The sequence below is a fragment of the Ailuropoda melanoleuca genome, chromosome 7 (assembly GCF_002007445.2).
Source record: "Ailuropoda melanoleuca isolate Jingjing chromosome 7, ASM200744v2, whole genome shotgun sequence".
Lineage (NCBI taxonomy): Eukaryota > Metazoa > Chordata > Mammalia > Carnivora > Ursidae > Ailuropoda > Ailuropoda melanoleuca.
Window position 1 is genome coordinate 30,569,483 of NC_048224.1, and position 21,085 is coordinate 30,590,567.

The following is a 21,085-nucleotide window of genomic DNA, read 5'->3' on the forward strand; positions in this document are numbered from 1 at the left end:
TGCAGATAGTTAGTAAGGACATGAAAAGATGCTTTATTTCACCAGTATTCAGGGAAATAAGAATTAAACCATTAGTGTGGTAAAAATGGGAAATTTTGGACGCACTAAGTGTTGGTGAAAATACAAAATGGGTTGTTGTACATTGCTGGTTGGAATTTGAATAGCTAGAACTTTTGGGGAAAGTATCTGGCAATATCTGTGAAGGTTTAAAATACATATCATTTGATCTTGTAATCCCTTTTGGTAATTTTCACTAAAGAGCAAAACTGTTAAGTGTTTAAGTATGTATGAATAAGGATATTTATTTAATGTTGTTTGCACTGGCAAAAAAACAAGCTGGAAACAACTTGAAGGAACATTAAGAGGAGAATGGTTGGATAAATTATAATAATCTTTACTACAAACTGTTATGCCAAAATTAAAAAGAGTATATCACATATATTTAACTGCAAGGATTCCAATGATATCATGTGAAAAAAATCAAGTTGGAGATTAATGTATAACATATTATCCTATTTCAGATTAAAAAGAAAGGCTAACATAAATTTGTACCTTATTGGAGCATAAACATGTAATGCTTCTGTTTTTTTTCAATAACTGTCACTTTCATATCTTTTTCACATTTCCTCCCTGCTGAGTAATAGGATTGCTTAGTAATATTCAGCTAAATCCATAACTTTTCAATTTTTAGAATCTCATTTTGGTTCTCAAGACTCAGCCAAAGAGATCGGCTTACCCCATATTGATTCACATCCATTGTTGATAAAAGATGGAATTATTAGACTGATGTTACGATCATTCCACTTGTTTTTTTTTACTATATTTAATTAATTCCTTGTTAAATTGAGATTATTTAGAGTCGTAAAAGGTAAGTATCTGGCTGGAAAACTAGTTCCCAATGTGCATGATATAGAAAAGACTATTCAGTAGAAAGAACGTCTAAGAGATGAATACATTAAATTTCAAAAAACATAAAAATATGTTTATAAATATCTAGTGAGGTAAGTTAATAAAATGTCTTCCTTAAAAACCCACATAGAAATTATGACTCCTAATGTCCAAAGACTGTCTGTTCAGTAATAGGAGCACCTTCATTCACTGGGTTTTCCCAAAGAATCAGAATTGATCTTATTACTGTATATTTATAGGTCTTTCTAAGGGCATTTGGATTATTTTCAAGTGAGGCCTGAAATATAGATGCAGGAAGTCATATATATGCCTACCGCCTTTCCTTGTGTTTTCCTCTGGTTCACATAAGTGTCCTTATTCCTTCTCCCACAGTTTGTAGCCATGGTCATTTCCCACTTGACTTCTAGTCTCATACCATTGGTGAGATAACTCTGTTGATTTCTCTCGGGTCTGTTCTGTTCTTTCCTTAGCCCAAGGATAAAACCTCTTATATCCTAGGACTTTTTTTTTTTAAGATTTTATTTATTTGTTTGACAGAGATAGAGACAGCCAGTGAGAGAGGGAACACAAGCAGGGGGAGTGGGAGAGGAAGAAGCAGGCTCCTAGCAGAGGAGCCTGATGTGGGGCTCGATCCCATAACGCCGGGATCACGCCCTGAGCCGAAGGCAGACGCTTAACCGCTGTGCCACCCAGGCGCCCCCCCCAGGACTTTGTTTTTATTCTCTTTGTCAATGGTTAAGATTATTTACTCTCTTCTCTTCCCATGCCCCAGTATCACTATTCAGAGTAGCTGAGAACTTGGCACAGTAGCTGAAATCTCCACCTGATACTGGCCCTGGCCATGATTCTGATTTCTAGGAGTGGTCCGCAAAGATGGCAAGTTACATGGGGCTCAGGATTTGCAGCCCCGTAAACAAAAATCACATACAGGGTATCTCTGTGTAAGTAATTGCTTTCACCGTTGGCCTGATCCTATTGATAAAATACCCACTGCTGCTGCTGGAGAGAAAAATCTTGAAATGTTTATAGAAAGTCATGATTCATAAAATGCAAGTCATAAAGCAAAGACAGAGAGAGCTGGAAAGGACACAAGCCAAACCCTTTCCTAGTCAAGAAAGCACAAGCTCAAGAGACTCGCCCAAGGTCACACAGCTGGTTTATCTGCAAGCTCAGAACCAGGAGTCAAGTCTTGGTACTTGCTGTTGAGTTGTTTATTTGTGAAATGGAAAACTGAAACGGTGGGAATGCAAATCCTGATAACCTATGTTTCTTCCTGCTCACTTAAAAATACCCCCCAAACAACCTGAAAGTTTTAAATTGTGCTTCGTCACACTGTCTGTTTTACCAATTTGAGAGTCTTAAGAAGGAATCCCCTTGTAAAATACTTGTCTTTTGTGTGTTAAGGTGCAAGAGGTTTTTCACAGATAATTGTAAATTAGTTTATCAACATTTCTGTCTCCCTAACACCTTGCCATCGTCATTTAGGGAATAGAAGGTAATTTTATAATGTGCAGATACCTGTTGCACATTAGAATTACCTAGGGAACTTTTTTTTTTCAAGATTTATTATTTATGAAAGATAGCATGCAGACATGAGCCGGGGGAGGGGCAGAGAGGGAGGGAGACAAGCAGACTCTCCCCTGAGCGGGGAGCCTGATGCGGGCCTCCATCTCAGGACCCCGAGATCAAGACCTGAGCCAAAACCAAGAGTTGGGCGCTTAACCTACTGAGCCACCCAGGCATTTCTCTTCAGATCAAATAAGTCTTTTACCCCGGGGAGCTTTTAAAAAATATCAATGCCTCCAGGCCCCACCTTTAGAGATTGAGATTTGTTTGGTCTGCAGAGAGACTCAGGCATGGATATTTTTAAAAAGACTCCTAAATAATTCTAACATACAGCCAGAGCTGAAAACCATAACTCTAGAGTAGTGATTCTCAAATTGTGGTCTCTGGTCCAGCAGCTTTGGCCTGCCCTGGAAATTTGCTTGGAATGCAAATTCCCAGACCTTCCTTAAACCTATTGAATCAGAAACTCTTGAGGTGGGGCCCAGCAAGCAAGTTTTAACAGGCTCCCCAAGTGATGCTAATGAATGCTAACATTTGAGAAACCACTGGTCTAGCCCAGGGATGTGCAAACTCTATGTCCTGTTTTTGTAAATAGTTTCAGGGGAAAACAACCACACTCATTCATTTATATATAATACAGTGACAGAGTTCAGTAGTTGTGACCAAGACTGCATGACCCACAAAGCCTGAAATATTTACAATCCAGCCTCTTAAAGAAAAAGTTTGACCCCTCAACTGTGCTTTTCAAAATGTTTTTAATGTAGTGAGAATTTTTTTTGTTGAAGTATAGTGACACACAAAGTTACATTAGTTTCAGGTGTACAACATAGTGATTTGACAATTCTATACATTATGCTGTGTTCACCATAGATGTAGTTACCCTTTGTCACCAGTCGACGCTATTATAATACCATTGACTATAATCCCTATGCTGTACTCTTCATCCTATGACTGTTTCATTCCATAACTGGAAGCCTGTACCTTCTACTCACCTTCACCCACTTTGCCCATCCCCCATTCCCCTGGCAACTATTAGTTCTCTGTATTTATGGGTCTGTTTCTGCTTTGTTCATTTTGTTTTTTCGATTCCACATATAAGTGAAATCATATGGTATTTGTCTTTGTCAGACTTATTTCACTTAGCATAATGCTGTGTAGGTCCGTCCATGTTGCTGCAAATGGCTACATATAAAGATAAAGAAAATTTTGTGTGTATATATACACACATTTATCTATTGATGGACACTTGGGTTGCTTCCAGATCTTGACTATTGTAGATAATGCTGCGATAAACATAGGGTACATATATCTTTTTGAATTAGCATTTTTGTTTTCTTAGGGTAAATATCCAGGAGTGGAATTGGAATTATATGGTATTTCTGGATCATATAGTATTTCCATTTTTAATTTTTTGAGGAACCTCATATTGTTTTCCACAGTGGCTGCACCAATTTACAATCCCACCAACAGTGCATGAGGGTTTCTTTTTCTCCATATCTTCACCAACACTTGTTATTTCTTTTTGATTCTAACCATTCTGACAGGTATAAGGTGATATCTCATTGTGGTTTTGATTTGCATTTTCCTGATGATTAGTGATATTGAGCATCTTTTCAAGTGTCTGTTGGCCATCAGTATGTCTTCTTTGGAAAAATGTCTATTCTGGTCTTCTGTGCTTTTCAAACTTCAATATAGAGATGAATCACCCGGGGATGTTATTAAACTGCAGACTCTAATTCAGTGGACCTGTGATGGGGCCTGAAATCCTAATTTCTAACAGCTTCCAGGTGATAGTCAAGTTGCTGGTCTGTGAATGACACTTTGGATAGCAAGGGTCTAGAGCAATGCTGTCTAATAGAAACACAATGTGATGAGACATCTTGATAGGGACTCTCAAAATAGTTGGAGAGGTTTTTGTAGGGAAGTTTCTAAAAGCCCTGAAATCTTTAGTATATGTGGTTAAAGTTACATTAAATCTGGAAAGGACCTTATATAGGGTGACCATATAATGTACATTCCTAAACTAGGACACTTTTGAGGGTGAAAAAGGATAATAAAATAGCCAGGAGAACCGGCGTAAATTGGGACTGTCCTGGACAAACTGCGTGTATGGTCACTTTGGTTACAAAGAATCTAATCCAGTAGTTCTTGAAGAAGTTGGGCTATATCCTGTGAGGAATTTTTTCCGAAACAAACATGTAGTAGGGGATGGGGGGAGAGTGTGGCGGAGAGGGCAGCTGTTTACCAGAATTTGGTGATAGGAATGGCATGTAGTTTACAACAGCTCTGTTGGTGACAGTCTTGTCTCTGTCCCATACCCCCATCCTGAAACCCACACTTATGGGCACAGAGGTGTTAGGGTCACGAGGCAGCTAGGTCAGGACTAGAAGCCAGAGCCTAGCACTGAGCCTGGCACAGAGAAGGTGTTGATTATGCATTTATTGACTGGCTGCCTGACAGAATGCACAGGTCTTCACCTCTATTCTGTTACCTTTCCTGCTGGATTCTGTCAGTTTCTGGGACGGAGCAGCCAGAAGCTTGCACATGCGCATGCGCAAGTGCAGACTCCAGGAAGGGAGGGGGCGCTCTCACCATTCTTTTTTTTTTTTTTTTAAAGATTTTTTATTTATTTATTCGACAGAGATAGAGACAGCCAGCGAGAGAGGGAACACAAGCAGGGGGAGTGGGAGAGGAAGAAGCAGGCTCATAGCGGAGGAGCCTGATGTGGGGCTCGATCCCATAACGCCGGGATCACGCCCTGAGCTGAAGGCAGACGCTTAACCGCTGTGCCACCCAGGCGCCCCTCGCTCTCACCATTCTTGCTGCAGTTCCTTCCGTAATGTGTGACCGGGTCTCCCTGCCACTCAGCGGTGTAAATTCTGGAGGTGAGGCACACAACCCCAGCCCTTGGAGGACTGGGGAGCTTTTGTTAGACATTGCTTTGCCCGCAGAGGCTTTGAGCACAAACCTAATCATCAGCTTTAATTGGTAGCCCCGTGACTGAGCTGCTGAGGAAAAGGACTGAGGGAGAAAGAGGGTGACGGAGGCAAACGACTGCAGAACAGCGCTTCTAGCCACCACGTGCCGGCCCACGTGATGCAGTGCGGCCGGCAATAGAGGCGCCATATTTTCTGGGTCTAGTCTGTCAGTAAATAATGGGGCACAGATGTTGCTGAATATTTTATGATTAACTTGCCCCAGGGGTCCCTAAATGTTTTATAATTTCAGGATAAAGAAAGCATCCAGGGCTGTGTAATTCTTAGCAGCAAGTTCAGCGTCATTTTAATGCTTAATATAGACATTCCTTCTCACACTTTTAGAAGATGGCAGTAGCCATAGAGGTTAAAGCTTCCGTTTAATGTGAACAGTGTGAGCACAGGAAAATAACGTCTAATCTAAGGGGTGGAGACTAATTTCAGGACCTCTTAATGATTCTGTGCTTTGAATTTGGACAAAATCTTGAACACTGAGATGGACGTCTTTTGCTTCTTTGGGGGGGGGAGCCGGAGTGTTTTCTTTATGAGCGGGAGGTAATTTGTTTATAAGGGACAAATTCATCTCAAGCTTCGGTCTCCTCATTGTTAGGAGGCCCTCTGAATCTTCCTGGCTCTCTGTTCTTAACCCACACCTACATCATTTTAAACAGCAGAGGGCGCCCTCCTTCAGCAAGCTGAGGGATCGCCCCAGAGTAAGGACCAGATGATCCGGGTTATATGTGTGTCTACCCTTAATTTACATCTTTGCATACTTCTAGCGAACTCACAGTGAAATCCTGCTCCACAGGTCAGGGTAGGGGGTTCGAGGGTTTTGGGGGTGTGGGTGGGTGTCAAGATTAATTAGATAGTCGGAGGGAATGGCCGTACCCTGCAGGGTAGTGGTGAAGCACATGGATTGGGAGGGTGAACTTGGATTCAAATTCTAGCATTGCTTCTTACCAGTTCTGTGCCCTTGAGTGAGTTATTTTTCCTCTTTGCAGTTTCCACATTAATGAAATGGTGATGAATACTTACTTGTAAAGTCCTTGGCACAATGCCTGGCCCATAGGAAGTGCTCAATAAATATTAGTCTTGAAAATAGGCAAGCAAGCAAATAAGCTATTGTCTTCAGGTTCAGGCTAGGGAAAGAGAGAGGCAGAAAATGAGTAGGGAGCTGCTTTCCTACCATGCTGGAATAAATAATTTTGGAAATTATTACACAGACTAGGGTTTTATGTATATGCATAAAGCTCTAAGGTGCTTTATGTATATGCTCATTGGCTGATTGATTAAAAACTATCCTTTATAAGATGTGAATAGGTTTTGCCACAATTTCTTATTAGTTTTCCATTTCTTTGGGAGGTGCTGGTATTCTTTCACATCTAAATGATTTAACAGTGTGAAAGTCTAAAATAGAAGTTTGGCATCGTTCTCTGAAATAATCCTATGCTTTTTCAGAGAAACGCTTGATACACCTAAGAATAAAACCAATTTAAAGAAGTAGAGCGATATAAACCGCTTGGAGGTGCTTTCCACACGTTGTTCCAGATTTGGGGTTTGAAGATACAAAGGAAATGGCTTTTTGCCACACTTCACTTTGAATGGTAGGAACCTTCTTTGACATAGTTGATAGAATTTCAGAGTTTCTAAGGTTTTCACACTTAAGAAAAAAATATACCTTACCTGTTTCTACCCCCTCAATTAAATAAAAATCTCTTAGCTTGAGGCTAGGTTAGCAGCGCTTTTACAAGTTTCTCAGGTGATTCTAATATGTACCCAGCAGTGTGAACCCTTGTTCTACACCAACTTATTTTACTGATAGGAAAAGTACTTGTGCATCTTCCATGCAGCTTTCAGGGTAGAGAGGCTTAAAATAGAAATCCATCAGGTTAAAAATCTTCAGTGACCCCCACCCCCCTCCCTCTGCCATCTCTTTCCAGTTTTCAGGACAAAGTTCAGGATCTTCAGCTTAGCTCACAACTCCTTTCAGTATGTGTCCCTTGCTATGCATCTCACCTCAATTTTTCTATTCCCTTTAGTTCTCCCCCTACACCCTTCTGTTTACTCATGCCCAACTGCTTGCATCTTGAAATCATGGCATGACACTTCCCAGTGTCATACTTTAACATACTTTTCCTTCCTCTTGCTGGACTGCCTTTATTTCTTTCTTCATTTTAAAAATGCAGCTCAAGTTAAGATATTCAAATAGGGAGGGAACACAGGAATATTAGTTATGGCTGCCTGGGTCAAAATCTGTCGTTTTTTTTAAAGACTGGGATATACTCTGAGATTTTTAAATTTCTAGCCCAAATGCTTCAGGTATCGTAAAGGAAGAAGGGTATGAGATAAAAAAAAAGTGATGGGTCTCTAGCTGCCTGGATAGAATATGCCTCATATAAAGATGATTAAATTAAACTTTTTGGAAAAACTCAGGGCAGTCAGCCCAGGGGCTGCCAATTCACAACTTTTTAATCACTTTGTGTTACAGATGAGGAAACTGAGAGCTAGAGAGAATGCTGGGAACGTAGTAGTATATGGCAATGCTAGAGCCTGGGTCTTCTGAATATGGGTCCAGTCTTCATAGCATACCATACATCTCGGGCACATTTCCCTTTTAAGTTCTAGTGTATTTATTCCAGATAGAATAATACTCATTAGTATTTGTTCAGTGTTATACAATCAGAAAAAAGCACACATCTATTTTATAAACTACAGCTCAGAAAGGTGCTGTAGAAAGATGTGTTTTGCTTCCTGGGTTAGACTTCTGTGTTCCTTGGCAGAATCTTCTCAGGTCTGCCTGGAGAGCCCTACTATGGAATGCAGTCTCAGCTACCTGTGATATTCTAGTCTGAGACCCTGTAGGGGGCAAGTGAATCCCTGACATGCTTCTCTCCCAGCTCACACTTACTATAAAGTGAAATCTTAGCTCTGGTGTGTGATTGATTGATTTCCCTCTCTGGGCTGCCTGGGTGGATTTTACCCCTTAAGGATTTCTAAAAATAAAAGCATTTTCCTCAGCCTTCTTTCCTAGAAGAGAGGAATTTAATCACCCAGACAAAAGTACACACTGAAATATGAAAATTGCCCTCACACTTGGCACAGATTGAAGCTAGACATTTCCTTTGGTCCAGTGGACAGCTACTGTACTGGCTGGGTTCTGAAAGCTTCCTTGTTAGGAGAAAGATAAGGCTTTGTTCTGACATAGGGACCCCTGGGCCCATTTGCCTGTTCAGGGGCCATGGTCCAACCCAAGTTATGGAGAGCACCTGGGTCTGCTTTGACTTTTCTAAACTGAGCTCTCCTTACTTCTACTTTCAATACCTCTCAAGACACAACTAAAGAAATACAAAAGCTTGTTTCTTTCCAAGAGACTCACTATTGGGGATAGAAGAAAGTCTTACATATATGATACCATCAGCAGGAATGGGAAAGAGCAGAAATAATAACTTGTGAAGGGAGTATAGAGTATGGAATAAAATCATGCCTTTCAGGGGTGCCTGGGTGGCTCAGTCATTAAGTGTCTGCCTTCGGCTCAGGGCGTGATCCCGGAGTCCAGGGATCAAGCTCCATATCGGGCTTCTCCACTGGGAGCCTGCTTCTTCCTCTCCCACTCCCCCTGCTTGTGTTCCCTCTCTCACTGCTGTCTCTCTCTCTCTGTCAAATAAATAAATAAAATCTTTTAAAAAAAATCATGCCTTTCAATTGGTCAGGAGATGACACAGGTTTGAAGGGGAGAGGCTGGGAATTTGGGATGTCCATTGGTTGTCAAGAGGACTTCCCTTGCCCCTGATATGAAAATATCTCACAATAGATGGGAGATCTCCTTCTTAGCTGCTGGACACTTGCCATTTCTCTGTCTTGTTCTTATGTTGTAGTGACTCATAGTGGTTTATGAGATGCAGGCAACTTCCTGGCCCCGTGTTGCTGAATGGCCAAGTGTGTCTTCATTCACGCTGTGGTCACAGAAGGGTAACTCTCCTTGAAAAGCAGCAATGTTTGTGTTTAAGGCAGACTTTTCTCAGTTAATACACTTTATCACCTTCAAAGTCTTGGTTGAATAAACAAATATTTACAATAAAAGAAAAATATAAGTTAAAAATAAAGCAACAGGAACTGAAGAACGTTAAATTGTCACTTTATGAAAGGGAAGGGTCAAGATACAGGTTTATTTTAAATTGCAAGATTTCCAGTAATTTAACAAGTGTTTCCCCTTTATATACAACTTTTAAGAAGCAAAATGTTAATTTGTATTTTTCACTGTTCATTTTAAATATGCAGCTCATTTTGAGATATATAGAAACCTATGCCATTTTTATTTTTATTTTTTTTATTTTTTTTATTTTTTAAGATTTTATTTATTTACTTGACAGAGATAGAGACAGCCAGCGAGAGAGGGAACACAAGCAGGGGGAGTGGGAGAGGAAGAAGCAGGCTCATAGCAGAGGAGCCTGATGTGGGGCTCGATCCCACAACGCCGGGATCACGCCCTGAGCCGAAGGCAGACGCTTAACCGCTGTGCCACCCAGGCGCCCCCCTATGCCATTTTTAAAGATGAGAAAGTTCATATTTATGAAGGCCTTTCCATTCTGATTTCATGATTCTCATAATTATAACTAAACAGATTTGTTATATGTTATGGTTACAAGTTTCAGACTTGTATCCAAACTTGATAAATTTGTATGTAGACATTATAGTTATGTGTGATAGTCCCTGTGTTGCAATGTCCTTAAATACCTGACATTATGACAATGGCATTTTCTGGATTTACTGCTGGAGATACCTGTCCTCACAGTCTAGTTCTTAGAAAATCCTTCATATTCAAAAGGAGCTAGTGAGTGGGAGACATCACATTTGTTCTTTAAAAGATTTTAAATAAGAAATGAATCTGTTAAACAATCTGCAAGGAAAGCCATCTCTCTTAGTAGTTTCCATGTTCTTAAAATTCCCCAAATGTTCAGTTTTTCTTTGGTAATTTAATTTCTGCTGCAGATGTCCATCCAATTATATGTGATTTATCATAGATTTTAATTTATGGGCCATATTTGAAAAGAGATAATATATTTTTTTCTTACATCATTCCTCATTCCAGTTTCAATGAATAATTGGTTTTTCCGATTATTATGAATTTATCTTTGGACGTTAATGCTTTTGGACAATGACTAGTCTCACAAGGTTCTTCTCCAGCTGTCACATTGCAAGCCTGACACATCTGAAACCTTTTCATGCCAGTGTTGCTCTAAATGTATCTTAATAAAAAATTATTCTAGTTTTAAGACTTTGAGGCCCTCTACATTAGAAATAGGATTATAGAATCAGAAGTTTGGGGGAAAAAACCTCAGAGCCAAATAAAACATAATTTATTTGATTCAAAAGTGTTATCTGTATTATACCTGGCAAATAATCATCTTAACTTGTTATGATCTTCTTCAGAGACAAGGAACTTCATTCTGGACACCCCTGGTTACCATTCAGCCCTATTTTCACAAATACAGCTGGTGAGTACTTAAAGAAGTTGGTTACCTTTTTATGAATCAGGTTGTCCTCATGTATATAGTAAAAATGTAATACTTGCCGTGCCTACTTCAGAAGAAGGCACTATAGCCTGATGGTAGAGAGAAATGAGCCCTGTGGTCCATGTTAAAGTCTTAGCTGCTTAGTTCAATGTGTTTCTGGGATGGTTACTTGAACTCTCTTCATCTAGACGATGGCAGCCAAGGAAACAGTCAAAAAAACTAAGAGGCAGCCCACGGAATGGGAGATTGTTATGTGGGATTGTTATGAAGATGAAATTCAACAATGTTTTTTATATGCTTAGTGTAATGCTGGGCATACTGTGAGTTTCCTCAATTAATTGTGGCATATTTATGCACCTATAGGTACATATTTATGAAGATCAAATAATATATACACAGAAGTGGTTTATAAGTGTTAAGGAGCTATTCAGGTGTGTTGGCCTCATTACTTGGGCATTCTGGTATTTTTTGAGCCTTGGCTTTGAGTTACAAACCTCCTGGGAATTTGAATGAAGCAGCCACTGAGCCACAGGAATGCTGATCCTTGTCTACTATCTGTCTCTGGCCTAAATAGGACCTACCATCCGTTGGGCAGGCACTGTATTCCAGGTCTTGTGTTTTGCCTACTTTAATGTTAACCCTCACAACAATCCTCCAAGGTAGGTATGATTCATATTCTACAGATGAAGAAATCAAGCTCAGCAAATTTAAATAAATTTAATAACTTACTGAAAGTTTATTTTAAACAGCTCTTAAGTTGGGGAATTAAAATCAAAACTCCAGTTTATTTGGTTTTAAAGTATGGGTACTGGGGCGCCTGGGTGGCTCAGTCATTACTCGTCTGCCTTCGGCTCAGGGCGTAATCCCGGTGTAATGGGATCGAACCCCACACTGGGCTCCTCCACTGGGAGCCTCCCACTCCCCCTGCTTGTGTTCCCTCTCTCTCTGGCTGTCTCTCTCCCTGTCAAATAAATAAATAAAATGTTTAAAAAAATAAAGTATGGGTACTTTTCACTATACTATGTCTCCTGGTGGGAGCATAACAACGGTTGTCAGACAGATTTCTACCTTGTCCTGGATCTGCCACTCACAGGCCCTGTATCCTTAGGTGACTTGGCTTACTACTTGAACCTAAGTTTCTTCATCTGTGAAATGGCAGTAAAAAGACTTACCCTATAGGAATTTTGTGAGAATTAAATTAAAAAGTGCATAGTAAGTGATAGTAAATAATAGGTGTTCATATTTTATCTTGTCTTCTGGTGCGTGCCATGTCCCATGGGGGTGCTGGAGAGCTGCTCCTCTCTCTTCAGGCCAGCAGGGGGCAGTAGAGACCATAAAGGATGTGACCAAATCAGGACTTGTAGCCTTGGACACCCCCAGCTGGTGTCCACCTACCAGCCTAGGAATCTCTGAATCAGATCAGATCCTTTGTAGTCTTTGATTCTGGCTCTTAGAAGAAAAAAGAAGAAAAAAACTCCTGATGTTATATACATTAATAGACAAAACCACCCACAACAGTAGTAATCCCTAGTGTTTGGATAAGACTCAGAATAGATGGTTTTATATTATACATGAAGCCGAAGCCGTTCACAGTTGGCTCATGTTAGCGGTTTCATTAACCTCATGAAGACATTAATATTGTTAGGAAAACAGAAGGAGAATCCCTCCAACTCCTCCATTAGATCCAATTAGCAGAGCGCAGCAGCACAAAGGAGGTCCATGCCACTCCTGTCTGTGCTCAGGCTTGCAGCCACTGTGATCCCCATTAGATTGCTACTTGCCAGTCATTAAATCACCCTCATTTGTGGTACAGAGCCATCATTCCCAAAATAGGTTGCTTTCAAGAAATGAATATCGGTAAGTGATAATGATGACAAATTAACACAAGATGATAAAATAAACACAGATGCAGATAGGACCAAACAGTGATAGATGGAGTGGAGGTGGTATATCCCAGTTGATTTGAAATATTATCTATTCTTTTTTCTTACAAAAACCCTAGGAGATCCTTATTATTTTCATTTTTACTCTGGTTTCTCTGGCTTGTTCCCAATTGCTATCAGGAGCCCCTGGGAAGTTCTCTATGTTTTTCTGGTAGTTCTCAAAGGTGACAGTGGTGTGGGGTGTCTCATGTGTATCAAGAACAAATACAGCGGGGCACATGCAGTTTATTCCTCCTGCTCTCAGGTCCCCAAATGCTGAGGTCTGTACTCCCATTGACCATGGTTTCCTCTGCTTGGTAATGTAGTGACTGTTTCTGCTGGTTATTACTTTGGGTGTTTTCCAGCTCTGAAGGTGATAAACTTGTGGTGTTTCAGTTCAAGTGTGTATGTGAGGGTTGTACCTCTTTCCTCCTAAAAAAAAGTCACATCCTGTTACACACTCTTAGCACAATATCAAGAAGCCCTTGGATTCTTTATGAAAATAAGCATTTTTTGGTCCATCCTGCCAATTTCTCATCCTTTAAGATTGAGCCTAGATATCCTATTTTCCAAGAAGTCTTCCCCAAATCCCAGGTTGCTCTGTGAGCATTCTCCACCCCTTTATCCCAAAGTGCCCTGCTTACTATCTTGGCACACAACATCAACAAAAGTCTAGTGGGGCAGATGACAGGTAACTCCTTATTTGCTCTTGAATCCCCAACACCTAGGACAGTGCCTGCCCTATCGTGGGCATAAATCCATGTTCATGAAGCAAACCTAATTTCCTCTTTGGTTTTGTGATTATTCCTGGTTTTGTTCCTTCTGCCCTTTTAACTTTCTCTCATTACTTCAGTCTGATGCCTGCCTTCTTTGACATTACACTCTGAGTGCCTCTTTTTACCTAGTCCTCTGGATTAGTGGTCTGGTTTTGAATCGTCAACCAGGTTTTAAACCAATTCTTTCTTTCGATGACTGTATTAGCTTCCTGAGGCTGCTGTAACAAAGTTCAACAAGCTCGATGGCTTACACACCAGGAATTTATTGTCTTAGTTCTGGAGGCTAGAAGTCAGAAATCAAGGTGTCAGCAGGGTTGGTTTCTTCTAAGGACTAGGAGGGAGACTCTGTTCCATGCGCCCTCTCTTAGCTCTTGGTGGCCTCAGGTGGTCTTTAGCATGTTGGAGGTCTCCCTGTGTCTTCACGTCATCCTCCTTCTCTATTTGTCTCTGTGTCAGAATTCCCTCCCTTTTTAAAAATTTTTGTATTATGTTATGTTAGTCACCATACAGTACATCCTTAGTTTTTGATGTAATGTTCCATGATTCATTGTTTGCATATAACACCCAGTGCTCTGTGTAGTATGTGCCCTCCTTAATACCCATCACCAGCCTATCCCAATCCCCACCCCGTTCCCTCTGAAGCCCACAGTTTGTTTCCCAGAGTCCATAGTCTCTCATGGTTCATTCCCCCTTCTTTTACCCCCCTTCATTGTTCCCTTTCTTCTCCTACTGATCTCCCTGCTATTTCTTATGTTCCATAAATGAGTGAAACCATATGATAATTGTCTTTCTCTGCTTGACTTATTTCACTTAGCATAATCTCCACTCCCGTCCGTGTTGCTGCAAATGTTGGGTAATTGTTCTTTCTGATGGCTGAGTAATATTCCATTGTATATATGAACCACATCTTCTTTATCCATTCATCTGTTGAAGGGCATCTCAGCTCCTTCCACAATTTAGCTATTGTGGACAATGCTGCTATGAACATTGGGGTGCATATGGCCCTTCTCTTCACTATGTCTATATCTTTGGGGTAAATACCCAGTAGTGCAATTGCTGGGTCATAGGGTAGCTCTATTTTAGCTTTTTAAGGGACCTCCACACTGTTTTCCAAAGTGGATGTACCAACTTGCATTCCCACCAACAGTGTAAGAGGGATCCCCTTTTTCCACACCTCTCCAACATTTGTTGTTTCCTGCCTTGCCAATTTTTGCCATTCTAACTGGCATAAGGTGGTATCTCAAGGTGGTTTTGATTTGGATTTCCCTGATGACTAATGATTTTGAACAGTTTTTCATGTGTCTCTTAGCCATTTGTGTGTCTTCATTGGAAAAGTATCTGTTCATATCTTCTGCCCATTTTGTGATTTGATTATTTGTTTCTCATGTATTAAGTTTGAGAAGCTCTTTGTAGATCTTGGATACCAGTCCTTTATCTGTAGTGTCATTTGCAAATATCTTCTCCCATTCTGTGGGCTGCCTCTTAGTTTTTTTGACTGTTTCCTTGGCTGTGCAGAAGCTTTTTATCTTGATGAAGTCCCACAAGTTCATTTTATCTTTTGTTTCTCTTGCCTTTGGAGATGTGTCATGAAAAAGGTTGCTTTGGCCGATGTCGTAGAGGTTGCTGCCTATGTTCTCCTCTAGGATTTTGATGGATTCCTGTCTCACATCGAGGTCTTTCATCCATTTGGAGTTTATTTTTGTGTATGGTGTGAGAGAGTGGTCCAGTTTCATTCTTTTGCACGTAGCTGTCCAATTTTCCCGGCACCATTTACTGAAGAAACTGTCTTTTTTCCACTGGATGTTTTTTCCTACTTTGTCAAAGATTAGCTGTCTATACAGCCGAGGGTCCATTTCTGGGGTCTCTATTCTGTTCCATTGGTCTATGTGTCTGTTTTTGTGCCAGTACCATGCTGTCTTTGTGATCACAGCTTTGTAGTATAGCTTGAAATCAGGCAACGTGATGCCCCCAGCTTTCTTTTTCCTTTTCAACATTTCCTTGGCGATTCAGGGCCTTTTCTGGTTCCACACAAATTTAAGGGCTATTTGTTCCAGCTCTTTGAAAAATGTCATTGGTATTTTGATTGGGATGGTGTTGAAAGTGTAGAGTGCTCTGGGTAGCATAGACATTTTAACTATGTTTATTCTTCCAATCCATGAGCATGGAATGTTTTTCCATCTTTTTGTGTCCTCTTCAATGTCTTTCAAGAGTGATCTGTAGTTTCTAGAGTATAGACCCTTTACCTGTCTGGTTAAGTTAATTCCGAATATCATATGATTTTTGGTGCTATTGTAAATGGAATGGATTCCCTAATTTCTCTTTCTTCAATCTCATTGTTCGTGTATAGAAATGCAACTGATTTCTGAGCATTGATTTTGTATCCCGCCACATTACTGAATTGCTCTATAACTTCTAGTAGTTTGGGGGTGGATTCTTTTGGGTTTTCCATATAGAGTATCATGTCATCTGCGAAGAGAGACAGTTTGACTTCTTCTTTGCCGATTTGGATACCTTTGATCCCTTTTTGTTTTCTGATTGCTGTTGCAAGGACTTCTAGTACTATGTTGAATAATAGTGGCGAGAGTGGGCATCCTTGTCGTGTTCCTGATCTTAAGGGAAAGGCTTCCAGCTTTTCCCCATTGAGAATAATGCTTGCAGTAGGCTTTTCATAGATGGCTTTTATGAGATTGAGAAATGTACCCTCTATTCCTACACTCTGAAGGGTTTTAATCAGGAAAGGATGCTGTATTTTGTCAAATGCTTTTTCTGCATCAATTGAGAGGATCATATGGTTCTTGAGTCTTTTCTTGTTGATATGATGTATCACATTGATTGATTTGCGAGTGTTGAACCATGCTTGCATCCCAGGTATGAATCCCACTTGGTCATGATGGATAATCCTTTTAATGTACTGTTGGATTCTATTAGCAAGGATCTTGTTGAGGATTTTGGCATCCATATTCATTAGAGAAATCGGTCTGTAATTCTCCTTTTTGAGGGGGTCTTTGCCTGGTTTGGGGATCAAGGTAATATTAGCCTCATAGAATGAGTTTGGTAGCTTTCCTTCTGTTTCTATTTTTTGAAATAGCTTTAGGAGAATAGGTATTATTTCTTCTTTGAATGTTTGGTAGAATTCCCCAGGAAAACCGTCTGGGCCTGGAGTTTTATTATTTGGAAGGTTGTTTATCACTGACTCAATTTCTTCATAGTTAATTGGCCTATTTAAGAAATCTATTTCTTCCTGTTTCAGTCTTGGTAGTTTATAGGTTTCCAGGAAGGCCTCCATCTCTTCCAGATTGTTTAGTTTTTTGGCATATAGCTGTTGATAAAAGTTTCTAATAATCCTTGCAATTTCAATGGTGCTGGTCGTGACCTCTCCCTTTTCAGTCATAATTTTAATAATCTCAGTCCTTTCTCTTTGTTTTTGGACAAGTTTTGCCAGTGGTCTATCAATTTTATGGATTCTCTCAAAGAACCAGCTTCTAGTCCTGTTGATCTGCTCTACTGTGGTTCTGGTCTCTAATTCATTGATTTCTGCTCTAATCTTGGTCAACTCCTTCCTTGTCAGTGGGTTAGGCCTGTCCCTCTGTTGCTGTTCCAGTTTCTTGAGGTGAGAATATAGAAACTGCATTTTAGATTTTTCTATTCTTTTGAGTGAGGCTTGGATGGCTATGTATTTCCCCCTTAGGACTGCCTTTGCAGTATCCCATAGGTTTTGGACCGTTGTGTATTCATTCTCGTTGGTCTCCATAAATTGTTTAATTTGTTTTTTGATTTCCTGGTTTATCGAGTCATTCTTGAGCAGGATGGTTCTTAGCCTCCAAGTGTTTGAGTTTCTTCCAGGTTTTTCCTTGTGGTTGAGTTCCAATTTCAGAGCGTTGTGGTCTGAGAATATGCAGGGGATAATTTCAATCTTTTGGTATTGGCTGAGACCTGTTTTGTGTCCCAGAGCATGATCTATTCTTGAGAATGTTCCATGGGCATTTGAATAGAATGAGTATTCTTTGGTTCTGGGGTGTAGTGTTCTATATATATCTATGAGGTCCAACTCGTCGAGTATGGCATTCAAAGCCTTTGATTCTTTGCTTAGTTTTTGCCAGGGTGTTCTGTCTATTTCTGATAGTGGGGTGTTGAGGTCCCCTACTATTACTGTGTTCTTATCTATATGTCTCTTTATTTTGGTTAAGAGTTGGCTTGTGTATCTTGCTGCTCCCCTGTTGGGGGCATATATATTAATAATTGTCATATCCACTTGTTGAATACTTCCTTTGAGAATAATATAGTGTCCTTATGTATCTCTAACTACAGTCTTTAGTTTAAAATCTAATCTGTCTGATATGAGAATTGCTACCCCAGCTTTCTTTTGAGGCCCGTTGGCATGAAAAATGGTTCTCTATCCCTTCACTTTCAGTCTGGATGTATCTTTAGGTTCAACATGAGTCTCTTGGAGACAGCAAATGGATGGGTCATGTCTTTTTATCTAATCTGGAACCCTGTGGCGTTTTATGGGAGCATTTAAGCCATTCACATTGAGAGTGATTATTGAGTGATATGATTTTAATATTGTCATGTTGCCTGTGAAGTCTTTGTTTCTATAGATTGTAAATTTCTGTTCTGTATCACTCTTGCGGACTTTTTACTTTTATAGAACACCCCCCTTAATATCTCATGTAGGGCTGGTTTGGTGGTTACAAATTCCTTCAGTTTCTGCCGATCCTGGAAGGTCCTTATCTCTGCATCAATTCTGAATGACAGCCTTGCTGGATAAATGATCCTTGGCTGCATGTTCTTCTCATATAGAGCTTTGAAAATACCCTGCCAACCCTTCCTGGCCTGCCAGGTCTCTGTAGACAGGTCTGACATTATTCTAATATTTTTCCTTCTTACGTAAGGATTTTCTTCCCCCTGGCTGCTTTCAATACTGTTTCCTTGGATCTAATATTTGAGAATTGCTCTATGACGTGATGTGGTGTAGGTCTGTTGTCATTGACCTTGGGAGGGGTTCTCTCTGCCTCTTGGACACAAATGCTTGTTTCCTTTGACAGATTAGGGAAGTTCTCAGCTACAATTTGTTCAAATATCTCTTCTAGACCTCTCTCTTTCTCCACCCCCTTGGGGATGCCAATGATTCTGACATTGCAACGTTTCATTGAGTCAGTAATCTACCGTAATCTACATTCTTGAGATTGGATTTTTTTGAGCCAAGTTTCCATTTTAACTTTCTCTTCTACCATCCCATCCTCCAATTCACTAATTTGTTCTTCCCGCTCATTTACCCTGTCCATCAGAGCATCTAGTTTAGACTGCAGTTGATTCATAGCATTTTTAATTTCTGCCAGATTTGCTCTCATTTCTGCCCTTAGAGATTCTCTAGTCTCGTTAATATTTTTGCTACTATTTTTTTCAAGCCTACACATCATCATGATCATTGTTACCCTGAACTCCATTTCTGACAATTTGGCTATATCCATATCCATCAGTTCTGTGGCAGAGGCCACCGTCTCTCTCTCCTTTCTTTGCTGGAGATTCCTCCTCTTTGCCCTTCTGATGAGGAGAGGTTGTGGGGATGCACAGAGCCCAAGTTATTGACCAGGACCCAGGCAATGTGCACTTGTTTTATAGGGATCTTAGGGATGTGGGCTTCTTGATTTTTCAGCCTGCCTTCTGGGGGAAGGGGCCTGCCTCGCTGATACTTAGGCAACCGTGTTTGGCTGGAGGTTCCCTGTCCCCTGCAAGGGGGGTGGGGATGGGCACAATGCAAACCGGTATTTCCTGGCTTTTGTTCTCTGGTGGCTTTCCCTGGCAGTTTTCTGTGACTCTTCTGAGAGTCAGAGCAGCAGTGGCCATATCCTAGCCTCTGTCTCTGAACAGAGAGATCTCATTCTGCTTTCCACTGAGCTCTCCTGGCCTCTTTAACTATGTTTCTGTCAGTGCTGCTAAAAACCCCACAGCATCCCGGGATGTGTGCCCCACAGCCACTCTCTCAGCCTCGCTTCCAGGGCTGGGACGTCTCTGTCCTTTTTGCTTTTAACATCATCAGCTGCCCAGGTTCCCGTGCACTCTCCTGAGCTCCCTGTTTCAGTGTGGTTCGTGCGCGCTCTGGAGCTCCGGTTTTCAGTCTGGTCGTGCGCACGCTCCCAAGCTCCCGGTTTCACTCTAGTTCGAGTGTGCGCTCCGGAGCTACGGTTTTCAGTTTGGATGCACATGAGCTCCCAAGCTCCTGATATCAGTCTGGTTCCAGTGAGCACTCTGGAGCACGGGTTTTCAGTCTGGTCGCACGAGTGTTCCCAAGCTCCCGGTTTCAGTCTGGTTCGGGTGAGCGCTCCGGAGCTCCAGTTTTCAGTCTGGTTGCACACGTGTTCCCAGGTTCCCAGTCTCAGTCTGCTTTCTTGCGGGTACCGGTCCGCGATTCCGACCTGCTCCCCAGTGCAGGTGGCTACTGCTTCCCAGTGCTGGATCCCGGCTGCTCCCTCCCTCTTCTGTTTATTTTCCAATACCTATGCGGGGGGTCATGGCTCCCCGCTTTGTACCTCAATACTCAGCACTGGACATGTTTGTAGAGATCCAGATGTATCTTCCTACCTCTTGGGCTGATTTCATGGGTGTTCAGGATGATCTGGTAGATATCCAGCTTGATTCAGGGGACTAGCTGAAAAAAGGTCCCCTACTCCTCCACCATCTTTTTTCTTCCCCCATAATTCCTCCTTTTTATAAGGACACCAGTCATATTGGATTAGGGTCCATCCTAATGACTTTGTCTTAACTTGTCATCTGCAAACACCTATTTTCATATAAGGTCACATTCACAGGTACTGGAGGTTAAGACTTCAACATCATTTCAGGAGACATAATTCAACCCATAACAAGTGCCTCATTTGGTAACACCTCAAGGGTAGATGGTGTCACACAGCTGGCCTGGGTTTGGCCAAAACTCCCCACAGTGGCCTCTCTTTTCTAGAATTATTGCTAGTTCACTTTCTTTTTCCAACTTCTCAAGGAGAGCACAGATCTCAGACTAGGACCTGTTTCTTATGTTTCACACTGCAACTAGACTGGGCTGTACGTTTATTTTGAGAAGTGAAAAAAATTGTCCCAGGCTAATTAGCATTGATGCACAGCTGAAACCAAGTTCATACTCTGGGGTATTCAGGTCTTCTGTCCTTACAGCCTGTTTTTGGAAGACAATGTATCATTAACTGGAATGGTATAGCAGCCTTCTGATAATATATGCCAGCATTTTGTTGATTTGCTACCTCTGAATGGATTAGGAATGCTCTGAATAATCCCACTGAGACTGGGTAATCTTAGAAAATGTCTTGATAACAGTGAAACAATCAGAATAAGCTTGTTTGGCACAATCTACAGGGATCATCCCTAAGGAGAAAACAAAGTCAAAAATAGCAGAAAGAAATGGAAGGACATAC

At 41.0% G+C, this 21,085-nt stretch overlaps 1 long non-coding RNA gene across 1 annotated transcript in view; it reads left to right on the forward strand.

Annotated features, from left to right (window-relative positions):
* LOC109491034 overlaps window positions 1-21,085 on the forward strand; it is a 137,949-nt gene that overhangs the window by 46,146 nt on the left and 70,718 nt on the right. The window contains exon 2 of the long non-coding RNA XR_002144415.2: window positions 10,881-10,945. This is a non-coding gene — a long non-coding RNA (uncharacterized LOC109491034). The remainder of the gene's footprint in view (window positions 1-10,880; window positions 10,946-21,085) is intronic.